General features: G+C 40.0%; 1 protein-coding gene and 1 long non-coding RNA gene across 3 annotated transcripts in view; one reads left to right on the forward strand and one right to left on the reverse strand.

Moving 5' to 3' along the window:
• The window catches only part of LOC134790512 (uncharacterized), a 248835-nt gene extending 232035 nt beyond the window's left edge, over positions 1-16800 (reverse strand). Inside the window, exon 1 of the long non-coding RNA XR_010144194.1 lies at positions 16715-16800. This is a non-coding gene — a long non-coding RNA (uncharacterized LOC134790512). The remainder of the gene's footprint in view (positions 1-16714) is intronic.
• LOC134790492 (dual specificity calcium/calmodulin-dependent 3',5'-cyclic nucleotide phosphodiesterase 1) overlaps positions 1-18100 on the forward strand; it is a 299273-nt gene that overhangs the window by 115541 nt on the left and 165632 nt on the right. The window lies entirely within an intron of this gene.

Raw genomic sequence — 18100 nt, forward strand, 5'->3', positions numbered from 1 at the left:
ATATTTCCTTGGGTATTTGCTAGATTAGATTAGATTTGGTATTTGGTAGATGCTAGAATATACGGATAGTGATTGTTTATTTAGCTATCTAGTAAAATGTAATATGCAAACAGGGAATGCAAATTAGTACCTAATGAACAATATGTACTACGATATCTCTGTTGCTAATTGTAAGGAGTACGATATGTATTTAAGTCAAATGGTGAATTGTTAATTATCGTACCGTACCGGGATCTGCATCTGTATACTAAGTCATCCTTTACAAATGGTATAGCAAGTAACAGCTACAGTATTAATAGTAGATTCAATGTGGTCGACCTAAGAGGAGAATGCGGGACGATCTGGAGGGATTTCTCTACAGCTGACCAGAAATCACGCGTAATCGGAAGGATTAGAAATCTAGAAGGCAGGCCTTTTCCCAGCAGTGGGACACTTTATAGGCTTTAAAAAATTCTAACCAAGTATTTTAAAGCACAGTGACTGTGATGAAGTGACCAACACTAAGGGACCGGACGGTGATACTCTGATCAAAATCCCTAGGAACAATTGCAAGAAGGCAGCACTGTCTTTATGAAGATCCTCAATCACCTGTGGAGATCACCTTTAAGGTGTTTTTCCGTAGCAGATTTTTGTAAAAGCAATTTTCCATATACCAACGCTTTAGTAAACACTGGAAACCTAATATAAGCAATATTAGTTATTTTTCTGCCGACTGCGTCGGAAGGAGGGGAATGTTTTTTATTTCAACAAGTCCCAAAACTCATATCAAATCATCACACGCATGTGAAAAGCTAATGTAGCAGTCAAATTAACTTCTTATTTCAAGTGGTTACCACATAATTACGTTAGAGCAGGGTCGCATTAACCGCAACTCCTGCCTTTGGGGATTACAGCGGTTCATTTTATGGTAATTGACTAGGACCTTATGGAAAAGGATTAAGGGAGATTGTTGTTTGGCTAGATTACGGTGTGTTAGGGTTGTCAGCTATCAGCCGCAGCCGACCGATCCGATTGATCGGTGTTTAAAAATATCATCGACAACAAACGATATCATCAAAAGTAAGAGTACCTTCCTAAATATTTCTTACCTGAAGTGGGACTGACTTGGGTGTTGTAGCCTAATGGATTTACTGAAAAAGAAAGTGCTCAAATGTTTAAACAAATATCTACTTATTTAATATTAATATGCCGTCTGCAAAATGTCTTATTACGCATTTAGGTACTTACTCATATCTTGACCTGGTAATTTGTGATATGTATCGCTGGTATCACATAGTGGAAGCGGATCTACGTGAACTCCGAGTCAACAATTAACGCAAGAGAAAAGTGGTGCTGTCTTATGCCGGATGCCAAGTCCTATTTATTTTTGGGTCACCTATCCATTCTACCCTGAGCCATCGGAGTGAGTAAATAAGTAATTAATCACATTTGTCCATTTCACTTATTAACCACTTCAAATGAGCAAGGTGCCTAGCGAAAAATTGCCAGCCTGCGTGAACCCTAAACAAAGGTCAGACGAGCTTTATATGGTAACGGTAACGCAGCGGTAATTTGAGGTAATTGTTACTCGTCCCATGCGGTTCTCAACTTTTACCACGCCCGCCCCGCCGGAGCATTATCGTGATTATATTTTTCGAGAGCTGGTTAAAACTCAATTTGTTCGCTAATTTGACTCGAGAAACCTTAGACAGTTTGTCAGTTTTAAGATATTTCTCAAATGTCGAAGTTTATCCAATGTTCAATATTCAATCCCAAATTTCACTGGGAGAGAATATTGTGTTAGACTAGATGCAGCAGTTACCATAATTTGCATATATAAAGACTAAAATAACTGACGATTTGACTTTGTACGAAACCATTGTAAATGTACAACGCTGCCTTCGTCCAATGGGTTGGGCAGCAATGGACAGATTGGCAGCGGCAAACGGTCTATGTGAAACCTTAGGAGATTTTCGCCCCTCAGTGGCCAAAAATTTGTATGACTATGTTCAAATTCAAATTCAAAAAATTCAAAATTCTTTATTCAATAAAAACATGTACAAATGATCAAAGGGATATATGGAGCCTCCCTGTAAGCAAAATAAATGCTTGTGTTGGGAGACACCATGTTTGTGTGGGTGACGTTAAAATTGGTAACAACGTCGTCATCTCAGAGTTTTTTCGTTTATAAATATTCTTAAAAGAGATCCGGATCCTCTTGAATAGATTTCCAATTTCAAGAATTTTCCAAACCAGATAGGAAGCAATTTTAAGGCCGAAAATCTTCACAACGTTTTTTGCTACCATTATTTCATCCAAAGTATACAAAATAATCCCTGAAATTCTAAGAACATGCTTTCTCTCCATTTTAAAGCAGAACGATAAAAGGTTTCCAAGGTTCCCGGAAAAGAAAATTAGCATTGTTTTGCTATTAGGGACTTACGCTTGTAAACAATTTTCATAAACGACTGAGTGCTTTCAACGGGTTTGGTGCATATTTTTATTGAATAAGAGTTCCTTTTTTTACAGTAAACTTCTTATGCAGCTATCCAATTTCCTGAACAAATATGGGGGTCAAATCGGTACCTCCGAAGACCTATCACCTATCATTCATTGGTCTTCGTTTGATCCGTACTGAACGCGACAGCCTGTAGAACTTTTTGGGTCCATTTTAATCCGTTAAAAATATAAACATTGCACTCACAACTGGCTCACATGCCCCTGAACTTAGATACAAGTCAATCAATATATTATGTTGAAGTTGTTTAATACAAAAATAGTTTTCACCCACAGATTAAACACGTACCACTGTAATGTTAGATAGGCAAATTGTAACGGTATCTTTATAGGAAGAGTCTCGTATCTTGGGTCATTTTATGTGAAAGGGCAGTAAAGTACCGTGCTGAGTCAAAAAGTGATATACGTACCAGAATAGTAGTGACATATAACCTTTGGGAATCAGAAGGATTAGACAACTCGGTCACGCTAACTGCATCGATTTAAAGTATCCACGTTCGTAGAATTAGAAATACCGTGTACCATTAACGTATATATCTATGGACTGGCCTTACGGGCGCTAAAAATGGTACTAGTTTAGCGGTGTGACTCACGAATTCCAGCCAATCGTGCAGTCTAACGCAACTAGTTGCGACCAATAGCGCGCGTGATGCGAAGTCATCAACCAATCGCGCGCGTGATGCGAACTCATCAACCAAACGCGTTGTACCGGTGTCACACCGCTGTACTGGCCCCTGTCATGCCTCATTATTATTGTCCGTAAAGCCAGTCCCTAGATATCTATGTCAATGCCGTGTACCCACTTGACTTTAAAGGGTTGAAATATTAAACCAATTATTAATATTTAAAATATTAATTCTTGGAACAGTTCTATAGGTACTATGGGCAGGGGCTAGAAAAACATGAGGGGTAGAACAGACAAGAATACATCGATATCGGGATAGGGATACCAGGGTCTCGCTTGCAATCCCTCATAACTGTTATCCCACATATCCCACATAAAATCACTCACTCTCACTGTTTTGTCCTATTGAGTATTATCCGTAATGCTCAATATTATTTTAACACTCATTTGCCATAATAATAATATATTGATTGTCTTAACCCTCATTAGCCCTAAATGGTTCAACCGGGGAAGCGTCGACCCCTGCCCACGTCTTCTTCCGCGTAGAAGTCCCTACCTTCCCGAATCTTTCTTTTTATTTTTTATCATTCACGCGTACGCATAGATCATAGTAGTTCATACATCGATTGGTAAAAATAACAAAATGACATCATTAAGATATCACTTGACATCAAAATGCAAGGTTCAAATTGGCCTCCTGATTTGTATTGTTACCCTAAACGGGTTGAAAAGAGGGTTAAGATTAATAAGGGAGAAAGGGGGTCAGGATGTTTATTTAAGGACGTAAGCACAAAACGATATATTATTTTTGTAAAACTTTCAAGAAGTTCCAAGAAGCCAGAATTCCGGAATCTAAGACTTCCTGTTTGGAAGCCGTACTCTTATTTTTAGACCACCACCGCCGCGCTTGTCTATGCTTAGTTTTATTTATTATATGTTATTTCCTTCGCCTAAACTCCGCAAAAATAAACTTAGCTGTTTCATTGTCAGCTCTCTGCCGCGTCGAGTGGATGTTCGTGCCGCTATCAACCCCCAACCCTCTATATTTAGCAACCCTCAGGGAATGTTAGCGATGGAACGAACTATTTCATCAACCTATTTTCGCTAAAAAGGTCGAAGCTCTCTGAACTTTCTAGAGTTGTACAAGAATGCTCATGCTCAGGCTTAAAGTACGAGTATATACCAGATACCAACGAGTAGTAGCCTTACCACGACAGCCTTAGCAGTGTCAAACTAACAGTTTTGAATGATTCACGGTTAGTTTCACTACAGTTAGACTTTTATCGACCAGGATATAGTCCGTGGTATTGTGAGATTTGTGAGCTCGAAAACAATACAAAAGGTAATCACGGTCCATACCCCGGTCGATATAAGTCCAGTGTCAAAATGACATTTTCGATAACGTCTGCGTAATTTACCTTCTATACTCCTCGCTCGCACTAATATGCGAGCTCGAGCAAGATGCATAGAAAGTAAGTTACGCACAAGCTAGCGTATTATGTCAAACATCTGGTAGACGTATCTTAGGTATTTACTTACTTACAACTTGTTTTCCGAAATAACTTTATTCGCTCACTCGTCGTCGCACCTAACTTTTGTCTGTGGCAGAATACCGGGCAAACTAATTTGAAGATTCGGGCTTAAAAAAGTAAAGAAAAATATAATTTAAAGCCAAGTGGCAGTATGCAGCTTTCCCAAAATCGTCTTCCCCTTTCCTGCAATACATCCAAAGATCAAATTGGGCCTTTTCATGAGTACTTGCCTATTATTTTTGATTTATGGTTGTATTGCACAAAATTTTAAACAACTTTTAGAGTTGCGTCTTCATTAAGGGGCCCACTGATTAACAGTCCGCCGGACGGTATCGGCCTGTCAGTTGTTCGGAACTGTCAAAATTTTATTCTAACTGACAGGCCGATACCGTCCGGCGGACTGTTAATCAGTGGGCCCCTTTAGAATCAAGAAGTCTCAAAAAGTAAAATATATACTTAATGTAAGAAATGAACGTCTTCATTCTCTGTATAAACCTTTGCAGCTTTGCTAGCAAATAAATAATGCATGGAGCGAACACGCGCAGTAACTCATCGTTTGTTGTTCTTAATTATCTTTTGGAAGGCTTTTACACTGTAGGTACATGACTTATATAGCCATCCTAGTGTGCAGATGATTTTGTACCTATCTAATATTTTCCTTTTTCGTAAGTTACATAGTTGTTATCACTATTCGACAAACTATGCATTCTTGTGGTACACTTTACGGAAAAACTATCGCACTGATAAGCTTGAAATTTAACATAGTAATTTAAATTCATGTCTAGATGTGTTAAACATAAAAATATTATTTTATAAACCTAAAAAAATCAAATAAAGGAATAACACTTTGTATTACTACTAGCGCCATCTGTTAGAAAAAATATGAATTAAAATTCGTGCTAATGTACTATGTGCTAACAACGATGAATACAAACAAGGGTTAAGCTCGGGACACACTTATCCCACGTACGCAACGTATGCAATGCATTATGACATCTGAACCCTGAAATGTATACGCTTAGAAACATACTTGTCATACGCAACGCAACGCATTTGACAAGTATGTTTCTAAGCATACAAATTTGTCATATTGCATTGCTTAACGTTGCGTACGTGGGATAAGTGTGTCCCTGCCTTTAAAATTTTGGATTCTGACCCATCTCGCTTCGCTCGGTTTGATTCCCAATTTAGCAATTAAGTTTCTGAATACTGGAACATTCAATCTTGCTGTATATTCACTGCGGAGGTCAATTTACTCGTATGTTCTGTTCTGTGACGCCGATGAACAGCCGGCCTAGCCAAGTTTACAATCGCTATCGCTTCGACAACGAAAAGCATTATGTGTCTCTATTACTCTTCCATATTAGTGTGACAGTGACAGTTGCGTTTCGATCGCTACGGAGCGTAAGCGATTGGCATCTTGGCTACGCGGCCTGATCAGTCATGTTATGTTAGCAAACTTAAATCGGGTATTTTCAGTTCGAGAAACAGTTTTAGTGTTACTATTGCTTGGAACTGCCAAAATTATAAATAAAGATAAGCATATTAGTCCGTCCATATCGGCCCTAAATCACTGAAGTTTGTTAATACAAACTACAACCCGACTGCAACTTGTAAGGAAACTGCACGCCGACTGCACGCCAATTGCAACGTCGGCGTGCAGTTCAACAAAATGACCCAGAACCCTGGCAGTACCTAGTGGAACTCAGGTTTGGTGCAACATAGGCACATGCTGTTTTAGTAATTCGACACGTCTTGATGAACACTTGGGAAAGCAGTACGATAGAGCCGATGCTGAACCCTGGCTGTACCTAGCGGAACTCAGGTTTGGTGCAACATAGACACACACTGGGTTAGACATTCGACACGTCTTGATGAACACTTGGGAAAGCAGTACGATAGAGCCGATGCTGAACCCTGGCTGTACCTAGCGGAACTCAGGTTTGGTGCAACATAGACACACACTGGGTTAGACATTCGACACGTCTTGATGAACACTTGGGAAAGCAGTACGATAGAGCCGATGCTGAACCCTGGCTGTACCTAGCGGAACTCAGGTTTGGTGCAACATAGACACACACTGGGTTAGACATTCGACACGTCTTGATGAACACTTGGGAAAGCAGTACGATAGAGCCGATGCTGAACCCTGGCTGTACCTAGCGGAACTCAGGTTTGGTGCAACATAGACACACACTGTGTTAGACATTCGACACGTCTTGATGAACACTTGGGAAAGCAGTACGATAGAGCCGATGCTGAACCCTGGCTGTACCTAGCGGAACTCAGGTTTGGTGCAACATAGACACACACTGGGTTAGACATTCGACACGTCTTGATGAACACTTGGGAAAGCAGTACGATAGAGCCGATGCTGAACCCTGGCTGTACCTAGCGGAACTCAGGTTTGGTGCAACATAGACACACACTGGGTTAGACATTCGACACGTCTTGATGAACACTTGGGAAAGCAGTACGATAGAGCCGATGCTGAACCCTGGCTGTACCTAGCGGAACTCAGGTTTGGTGCAACATAGACACACACTGGGTTAGACATTCGACACGTCTTGATGAACACTTGGGAAAGCAGTACGATAGAGCCGATGCTGAACCCTGGCTGTACCTAGCGGAACTCAGGTTTGGTGCAACATAGACACACACTGGGTTAGACATTCGACACGTCTTGATGAACACTTGGGAAAGCAGTACGATAGAGCCGATGCTGAACCCTGGCTGTACCTAGCGGAACTCAGGTTTGGTGCAACATAGACACACACTGGGTTAGACATTCGACACGTCTTGATGAACACTTGGGAAAGCAGTACGATAGAGCCGATGCTGAACCCTGGCTGTACCTAGCGGAACTCAGGTTTGGTGCAACATAGACACACACTGGGTTAGACATTCGACACGTCTTGATGAACACTTGGGAAAGCAGTACGATAGAGCCGATGCTGAACCCTGGCTGTACCTAGCGGAACTCAGGTTTGGTGCAACATAGACACACACTGGGTTAGACATTCGACACGTCTTGATGAACACTTGGGAAAGCAGTACGATAGAGCCGATGCTGAACCCTGGCTGTACCTAGCGGAACTCAGGTTTGGTGCAACATAGACACACACTGGGTTAGACATTCGACACGTCTTGATGAACACTTGGGAAAGCAGTACGATAGAGCCGATGCTGAACCCTGGCTGTACCTAGCGGAACTCAGGTTTGGTGCAACATAGACACACACTGGGTTAGACATTCGACACGTCTTGATGAACACTTGGGAAAGCAGTACGATAGAGCCGATGCTGAACCCTGGCTGTACCTAGCGGAACTCAGGTTTGGTGCAACATAGACACACACTGGGTTAGACATTCGACACGTCTTGATGAACACTTGGGAAAGCAGTACGATAGAGCCGATGCTGAACCCTGGCTGTACCTAGCGGAACTCAGGTTTGGTGCAACATAGACACACACTGGGTTAGACATTCGACACGTCTTGATGAACACTTGGGAAAGCAGTACGATAGAGCCGATGCTGAACCCTGGCTGTACCTAGCGGAACTCAGGTTTGGTGCAACATAGACACACACTGGGTTAGACATCCGACTCGTCATGATGATCACTTGGTAGAACAGTACCTAGTGGAGCTCGGGCTTAATACAACATATGCACAGGTTGTTTTGGTCATCCGACTCGTCTTGATGAGCACTTAGGAGAGTAGTAACCAAGATAGAGCTGATGCTGAACCCTGGCTGTACCTAGTAGAACTCAGGTTTGGTGCAACATAGATACACGCTGTTTTGGACATCCGACTCGTCAGAATGAGCACTTGGGAGAGCAGTACCCAAGATAGAGCTGATGCTGAACCCTGGCAGTACTTATTGGAACTCAGATTTGGTGCACCATAGGCACACGCTGTTTTAGTCATTTAACACGTCTTGATGAGCACTTGGGAGATCAGTACCCAAGATAGAGCGGATTCTGAACCCTGGCTGTACCTAGTGGAACTCAGGTTTAATTGGTGCAACATAGGCACATGCTGTTTTAGTCATTCCACACGTCTTGATGGACATTTGGGAGAGCAGTACCCAAGATAGAGCTGATGAGCTGATGCTAAAGCCTGGCTGTACTTAGTAGAACTCAGGTTTGGTGCAACATAGGCACACGCTGTTTTAGTAATTCGACACGTTTTGATGAGCACTTAGGAAAGCAGTACGATAGATCCTGAATCCTGGCTGTACCTAGCGGAACTCACGTTTGGTGCAACATAGACACACACCGGGTTGGACATCCGACTCGTCATGATGATCACTTGGTAGAACAGTACACAAGATAGCTGATGCTGAACCCTGGCAGTATTTAGTGGAACTCACGTTTGTTGCTACATAGGCACACGCTGTTATGGTCATCTCACTCGTCTTGATGAGCAATTAAGAGAGCAAATTATACGTAAGTTTATTTGCGGAGCAGCATGATTACCGCCAGTAGGTGTCCAGACGGGATAGTTTTACACTCAATTGTGTGGTATTGTGGACGCATAAATAAATTCAAGGACATTGGCTCGCTGACCCAACAGTATGTAGGAAAGCCAGTTGGCTTCCTTACAAAAAGTACTGGGCGACTCGTCTGGACACTTTATAATGGACAAAGTAAAAGCGGTAACAGACAGACCGGTACCGGACAGCGACCGGGGTTCAATTATTAGGTATATTTTTTTCTTGCTCTCACTTATAGCTGCGTCGGACTTATTACGTACCCACTCGATCGAACATGGAAAAAGCCTCGGATTGGATCAAAGTCGCGGTCCGGTTCGTTTAGGTAGAAAAAATCCGCGAGCCCTTACAAAGCTCTGCTTTTTGCTAGTTTTATATACGCTGTGATAGTGAGTAGACTTAATAGAATACAAAAAATTATCAATGTCGAATTACATTCATATAAGTAGGAATTTATTTTATATCTTGACACGGTTCGACAATATTTGAGATTCGTTTTGTTCTGTGATTCCAGTGACATGACTGTATTGAACTAATTATTAAGAGCCCATCAACGTGCACACTAGCGCCACTGCTAAATAATCGTGATCAATCTATGCGTCCAAAGTTAAAACGGCCGTTTTTGTTTTGAGTTCATAGATCGACGAATCCAACAACATAAAAACTAGTCTGATTTATTCGAAAGGTACTTAAATACAAAATACAGTACGTAGCGGCCCCTTTCTTAAATATCTTTCGTTAAGACACGATTAAGCAGTGGCGCTAGTGTGCACGTTGATGGACTCTTACAGTTAAAAGCAGTAATAGTCAATCGGGTAAACTGTTGCAAATAATCTATGTACTTACACTTTTATTCTCTTAGAACCGTAACACCTTACCCGCTCAGCAATTTTGCTGCTCAATGTCATGTCTTAGTATTTGACACTTGTGCAACATAGTTATAGTCCGACGACTAAGAGCAATTTGTACAATCATCAAAAATTAGTGTTAAAATTTTGGAGCGCGTATAACTGCGCGTATACCGGCTTTTCTGTTGGCTAATTAGTATTGGTAATTAAGTAACTGTGTTTGTAAATAAAACTGAAATGTTCGCATATTAAATATTTACAAACTTTACAAACAATATAAACCAGTTATCTACCTACTATACCTATAATAAAAATGAACAAAACGATATAGACTCCTTTTTAGGGTTTCGTACCCAAAGAGTAAAAACGGGACCCTATTACTAAGACTCCACTGTCCGTCTGTCCGTCCGTCTGTCTGTCATCAGGATGTATCTCAAGAACCGTGATAGCAGGACAGTTAATTTTTTTACAGAGGATGTATTTCTGTTGCCGCTATAACAACAAACACTAAAAACAGAATAAAATTTAAATTTAAGTGGGGCTCCCATACAACAAACGTGATTTTTTTGCGGTTTTTAGCGTAATGGTACGGAACCCTTCGTGCGCGAGTCCAACTCGCACTTGGCCGGTTTTTACTCACTATTTCTCGGGAACATCTCGTCAGGGGTGAATAAAACCATGCCGAATAAACCGGCAGAACTTTTGACTAATTATTACCTAATTTTCAACAGTATAATCCCAATGTCTACATCAAAATGCTATTCAAAGTCACAAAAACAAACTGAAATAACAATGTAAACTTTATTTTAACTGAACTGGGTAGAGTTTCTAGCTACGTATTAAATTAGGTAGAGTTTTCAAAACTTGCAGGAGCATAGCAGACATTTTCAAGAAAGACAAAGGCTGTATTATGCATGAACTGCGCGAAGGGTGCGCTGTCTGGGATTTGGAGTGGTTTCGGGTAGCTTTCATGAAAGCCCGCACTGTCACTTTACATTATTTCAAGAAATGGATATGCAATGAGCGTCTGAAGTTCTTTTTCAAGCGAATACTTTTATATTTGATATTTATGTAGTTTAATGACTACTAATAATAATTTATTTATTAATTTAACGACACTTAAGTCTTCACCATGCCAGAGGAGCCTAATATTTTTAAAGTATTAATTGTAGCTTTCATCATCATCATAATTTAAGAGCATGGCTCTTGTCGGTGGAGCATGCGCCAGTTTTCGCGGTCCTCGGCCAGGTTCTTAGCTTTATTTGGTATTAATAAAATCTTGTTATATTTTCATCATAAGAACATATCAAGTTAGAAAGCCTTGTCACAAAATTTAACTCATTCTTCCTACACGCTACCGTTTCATAACTATCGAACAAAAGATTTTCCACTGCCATTGTTAAATTTTCATTTACGTCCTTGCATTCTGAAACCGTTCTTGGTTCTAGAAACGGCACGATTCGCTTCATTACCGCAAACTAGCACCGCGGTGTGAATAAAACATTCAAGGGGCGGTATTGCGATCGCTCACTTAGCGGAGGAATCAACTGCTACTACTACTGCCGTGGCGCAGCGACCCGAAGTGGATCTTGGCCTCTGACACTAAGGAACGCCATGCTTCTCTGTCTAGCGCCGTTTCTGTCCAATCGACGTCACCGAGCTCGTTCAGATCTTTCACGACCTCATCGCTCCAGCGATACCTAGGACACCGAAAAAAATAATTTTCTACAATACTACCAGAACGTATAGTAATTAAAAATATAGTTATACCTACTAAAATCCGGTAGTAATAACAAAAAATGTTGTATCGTGTAAAACTTGTTTTTTAAACATCACTGTTTAATTCTAGTTAAATGCAATTTAGTACTGCTTACAATTTCGTTGTATATGTAAAGATGCAAGTGTTGTAAATATTAAACGTTTGTCTCGTTTAATATATGCATCGTAACACTAACTATTGATATGTAAAAATAAAGATACGAGTGTACACGTTACAAGTTATTATGTTGTGGTTACTATAATGCATTGTAGTCTGAACGAATCAAACAGTTGTGCCAACACCACGGTGTATGCGCGGGTGGCGGGGGGCGGAGAAAGGAATTGCGCAAGTCACAGAACGGCAGCCATTACGCCAGCGTCTTACGTTCCGGCCGGTCGATGTTTTATTTACGTAGATCCTGTCCATAATTTTATTGTAAACTAGTACAAGTGTATAGTATAAGTGCGTGTTGTTTGCGTGTTGCTGACACAGTGAAATGTGCGGGCTCCGATTAAGGAAAAGTCCTCCCGCACCGATGTGGATAAGGAGGGATTCACACTGGTGGAAAGGAAACGCAAGGCGCGCAGCGCGCCTCGTAAAACTCTGTGTGGCACTGCGGAGCCGGTTAATTCTGGCTAGGCTTGTGCCTGCTCGGTCACTACAGAGAGCGCTCCGCTCTCGGTCAATCGGTCAAACGAACTAGTTCGGTCTTTTAGTTCCTTTAGTTCAGTTCGGTTTTTGAGAGCTGGGAATGTATGAATCGATTTTACCTTAGTTTTTGTTCTAAATTTTTGGCAACTGAATTACGAGTCAAATTGTACGATACTATATGACGGTTAAACATCAAAAAGCTAGACACAATAAAATAAAATAATATGTATAGAAAAAATATTTGATTATTTTTCATACTTTTCAGGTTTAGGACTGTTTGTCACTCTTTTATCTCGTTCGCACTCGTTCCAACGTCATTGTGAACCATTTCGTTCAGTATATTCTCTGTTTCACTCATGTCAAGCGCTCGTCAATCCCACTGAACTAAAGGACCTAAAGACCGATTAAGAGCGTGCAAAAAGATTTAGTTCCTTTCGGTCCTTGACGGGATTTCATTCTTAACAGTTTTTAGTTCATGACCGACACAAGCCTAATTCTGGCCTACGAGTTGCGACACCGAGTAAGGCGCTCTACGTGTCTCGCCTGCATTACTCCGCCGGGGCCGACGAGGTGGTGGAGTACGTCCGCCGGAAGACTGGCTACACGCTGAGGGTGCACCAGCTACAGTCGCGTCACTATGTGCACTTCAGTTCATTTGTAGTGCGCGTGCCGCGGCCTCTGCAGGACACCATCGCAAGCGCGGACTTCTGGCCGAAGGGTGTGGTGTTTCGGCGGTTCCGGGGCAACCTGCCGAATCCTACGCCGAGTCAGACGACGCTACGGAGCCACGCTGTTACGTCGTCGCCCAAATCCGATGTTTAATTTGTATGTCATTTTTGTGTCTATTGTTTTCTTTGTGGAGACAAAATGTTTTTTTCTTTTGTAGTGTCACAGTGCCTTGGTTTTACTGTAATGCTGTGTTACTTATTTGATCAATAAAATAAAAAAAAATAAGTGTGCTTAAAAACTTGTCTGTATTTACTAGAAGAGCAGTGTACTGGTTATATATTGTTCACGTAACCAGAACCCACTGTGCTGAAGGGACTTCTAAACGGGCCATATGTTCACTGCAATATGTGGCCGGCAACTATTAGTGTCCCTCTCTAACATGTGAGTAAGAGGACACCAATAGTTGCCGGCCACATATTGCAGTGAACATATGGCTCGCTTAGAAGCCCCATTAGCACAGTGCGTTCTGGTAACGTGAACAATATAAAACCAGTACACCGCACAAATCGTTCAGTTACATATACTGAATACCTTGTTATAACAACAGGACAGGAACGTATATGTTACTGTATTATTTAGTAACCATTAACAGACCGGCTAGTTGGGTTTACTAAAAGTCTTATACCCACTACTATACACTTCATAGAATTAACAAATTTAATTTAACAAGAATGGTCTGGTTATGTTTACAAAGTGTCCTGTCGTCACATATACAACAAGACAATATAGTACAGCTAACAAGATTCTGGTTACCAGTACCAGGTTTTTTTTTCAGTGGACGCCCAACCGGTCGTCGACCATCCGGACGGCCCGAGTACGCTCTCCAAACCGCTCGATCTTCACCCATATGGACCACGTGCCCGAGCCATCGGAGTCTTGAGGCTTTCGTTTCTCTTACTATGTTGGGCTCGGCCACCAGATCTTCGATTTCCTGGTTCCTGCGCATCCTCCACGAGCCATCCTCTCCGCGAGTGGGTCCCAGTATCTTCCGGTAGATCCTCGACGGATAGCGATAGCGGATAGATAGCGGGAGTGGGTTAGATAGCGGAGGAATCTGCTACCTATATTCGTTTACTAGTGAGAACACTTAAACAGTATATTTCACAAAACAAGACAGGTACCGTCAAAAAATTACAAGATATCCGTCAAAAAGGTATTAGGTTATCCGCCACAAACTTTCTCAATGTAAATATCTAGCCTCCGTAATTTTTCTAACCCTATTAACCCTTTACGGTCGTAATTTTTTTGGGCAGCTATGCAATATTTTAATCCAACACACTTTTTATTTTTTTTGTATCGTTACAGGTAACTTTAGTCCACAACTTTCTAGTATGGTCCAAGTTCAAGTTCCAGTAAAATATGTATAAATATTTTTCAAATTATAACGAGTAGGTATCTAATATAGAAAAAGCATTGTTATATCTAAACAACAATAGTAGTTTGTGTTACAAGGGATCAAAATGATATATTTCCGTCAAGGCCGTACATTGAATCCTGAGCGTAACGAGGGATTCAAGTGTTAACGCCCAAGACGAAATAATTTTGATACCGTGTGACACATACTGCTTTTCACATCAACTATGAGGAAAATAAAAAAATAAATAAATGAGGAAATTATCATGTATCAAAACATAATGAAAGCTAAAAAAATTGTATGTAAAAATGAAAAAAACTTTGATCCCTCCTAGCAGGGAAGAAAAGTGCCACTTTGATCCCTCCTAGCGGGGAAGAAAAAGCCCCTTTCCGAATAGGTGATGTGAAAAATAAATGTAACGAGTACAAATCAAAAAGGCTTGTTGATAATCAACGTTAAAAACTGGGCTTGTATTATAGGACTATGGTTACCTGATTTCGGTATAGCTAAGTATTTTCACTATCTATTAATATTCGGTATCGGTATAACCAAGAAAAAAGGTTTTAAGCCTACCTAGATTTTTTTTTCACAGCAATTTGCAGGACAAAAAATAATATCGCGACGTCTGAAGAGGGCTAAACCTCGAGACGATATGCAGGCAGCCATTATACAGCCAGGGATATCATTTTCAAAAGCAGGTCACGGTTACACTAGTTTGCCTGTACACCCAAGTTACATGCGCTCGCTAAGCAAGGGAAATAAAATTAAAGTGGACGCTTAAAACGGTAGGTTCCTGGAATATGGAATTTTGTTATGACGCTCACTTTTCGAACATGTTGAGTTAGTAGTCACAACTACAGATCCGTATCGCATAAGACATCAGACGTCAAACAGGCACTAATTTGTATTAAAACATAACCTGTGAAAATTTCTGAGTGAGTCAGTGACCAAAGTGTTTTAATAAATTTATTTCATGCCTTTCTATGTTTGTATAACGTATTTTTATTTACATATTAAATTTAGATTTATTTTTACTTTTTCACCGAGTTTCAGTCATAAAGGTGGACTACCTAAATATAAAAGAGCGGGTCACTCACACTTACATACTTTAAATATACTAGGCAGTACGGATATGATGGTCATTCTTGTCTACGTGATAGGCGTGATAAAACTGTATCCGACACTTTCAATCGCGTTCTTTTAAAAAGTGACGGATATTTTGTCACGTGGATAAAGCCATCCATAATAGGCCTGCTGATCTTTTTTTCTAAAGGAACTAATTTGACCTGCCAGTTCGATCCCCTTTTGCTAAAACTACATAAACTTTATCGATAAATATAATCTACGGCGATGTTAAGCTGTCCAGGCTTGCCCGCAATAGTTACTTGTTAGCAACTGATTGTTTGAATTCTCCCCAGATGAAATGTAGTTTGGAAGTTTTCGAATAAAATAATGGAACAAGAATTCTGTCTTTTCTAGGGTTCAACTTCAAACAGGCTGAAAAAAAGCCAAGTATTTTCTAGAGTAAACCAACAAAAATATATATTGATTTCAAAGTTTAACAATAGGATTTACATTCAACTAGGTACAAGTGCTTTCCAACTTTAAACTAGTTTTCTCACCGTGCGTGGCATATATGGCAGATTAATTACCTACCATCTGGTATCCTTACCTGTCATATTAAATTGACGTGTGTTCCGTAACCAGTTTTCCAGGTATTGAAAAAGAGATTTTTAGTATTGGTCCATCAGAAGTCCTAAATTAAAAAATAATAATTACAACGAAAGGATTATTTTCGACATTTCATTCTAATAATGAGAGTCTAATTTATGTAAGCAACTCTAGTTTGTGCCCCGAAAATTCAACAACGAAAACGTACTCCAAACTTACCAACAGAATAGTAAATTAGCTTTCAGGGTGCACGAGGATTATGCTTTAAGTTGTTACATAATACAAACCCAAGCTTGAAATAGAAGTGTTTCGTAACATCTATTTCACTTCTCCATTTTGTCTGACTTTCCCATAAAATAAATAAATAAATAAATATTATAGGACATTTTTACACAAATCGACTAAGCCCCACGGTAAGCTCAAGAAGGCTTGTGTTGTGGGTACTCAGACAACGATATATATAATATATAAATACTTAAATACATAGAAAACAACCATGACTCAGGAATAAATGTCTGTATAATCATACAAATAAATGCCCTTACCGGGATTCGAACCCGGGACCATCGGCTTCGTAGGCAGGGTCACTACCCACTAGGCCAGACCGGTCGTCAAAATGTCCCATACATCGAACAATTTATATCGTTAAAATGTTGAATTCCAATAGGAAATTACAATTTGAGTTATAACGTGTTCAGTCTGCTTGAAATGGACTGCTGACGAAGGCGGACCTTTAAATAAGTATTTTCCGAGCAGAACTGAATATATCTAGAATACTCGGAATTATGGTACCTTGTTACGGTAAAGGCAAAACTTCTTCGTAATTTGATCGTAATGTAATGGAGTTGCACATTACGATGGTATGAAGATTTCCATATTATTTTAGCTGTACCAATTATCAACAAATGAGATTTAGGTACTACTGAATACTTTAACTAGTGTATTATAAAAAAATTGTCGTAGCCAATTAGTAAGTCAATCTAAATCGTAATTCACAAATAAACAGCCCGAGATTCCCGCGGAAGGTTTCCAAGTTGTTTATGAAGTTCCTAATCACTACTGGACCGATATAGGAATTAAAGTTTCCTTGATGTATACTTATTAAACAAGCTAAATATGATAATGTATTTATAATCCAAATTGGTTGGTCCATCTAAAGCTATCTTGAATTTAAATTGTTCACGTCACAATATTCTTATCGCCATCTATCCTGTACGGCTACCACCAGTTTTGACATTGACATAACGCTCACGTTTACGTAACTTACTTTCTATGCATCTCGCTCGTACTCGCATATGCGAGCAATAGTGCAAGCGAGATGTACAGAAAGTAAATTACGTAGCCGTGAGCGTTATGTCAATGTTAAAACTGATGGTAGAGGCTCTGCTCACAGATGTTTCCAACTCTAACAGTAATTATCGGTCACCGATACGAGTATCTTTGTAAGTTTATCTAGCGGCGTCGCAAACCGCCACAAATTATGGGTTGATTTTAACTACTCTTAATACAAACAACAGTACCTATATATTTTTTAAAGTTATTATAATTACTAACATTTTATCTCTGCCATAACCTGCGACTGCTTGCCATAGTGTACTGCATACCTTAGTACAGATATCAACGCAAACATAGAACTTTGCTTGAGTATAACGACCTTAATGTTCAAATATGTAACTCCAAATATCGTGAATAAAGTCATTAAACTTTTAACATTTTCAAAAGTAAAGTATTACGATAATCTTACATCCAATTTAACTACATTTACTTTATTTCCAAGACATGTTTACACTAACAATCCTACCCAAAGCACTTTCCAGTACGTGAATCTGACATTAAAATGTAATACTGTCACGTACAGGGTTCATAGCGTTATTGGATCTCGAAGCAGCTCCGATGAAAATTTTAAAAGCAAATCCAGTATATTGTCACTTTCTATTTATGTT

This window comes from Cydia splendana, chromosome 5 (genome assembly GCF_910591565.1).
Source record: "Cydia splendana chromosome 5, ilCydSple1.2, whole genome shotgun sequence".
NCBI classification, from domain to species: Eukaryota; Metazoa; Arthropoda; class Insecta; order Lepidoptera; family Tortricidae; genus Cydia; species Cydia splendana.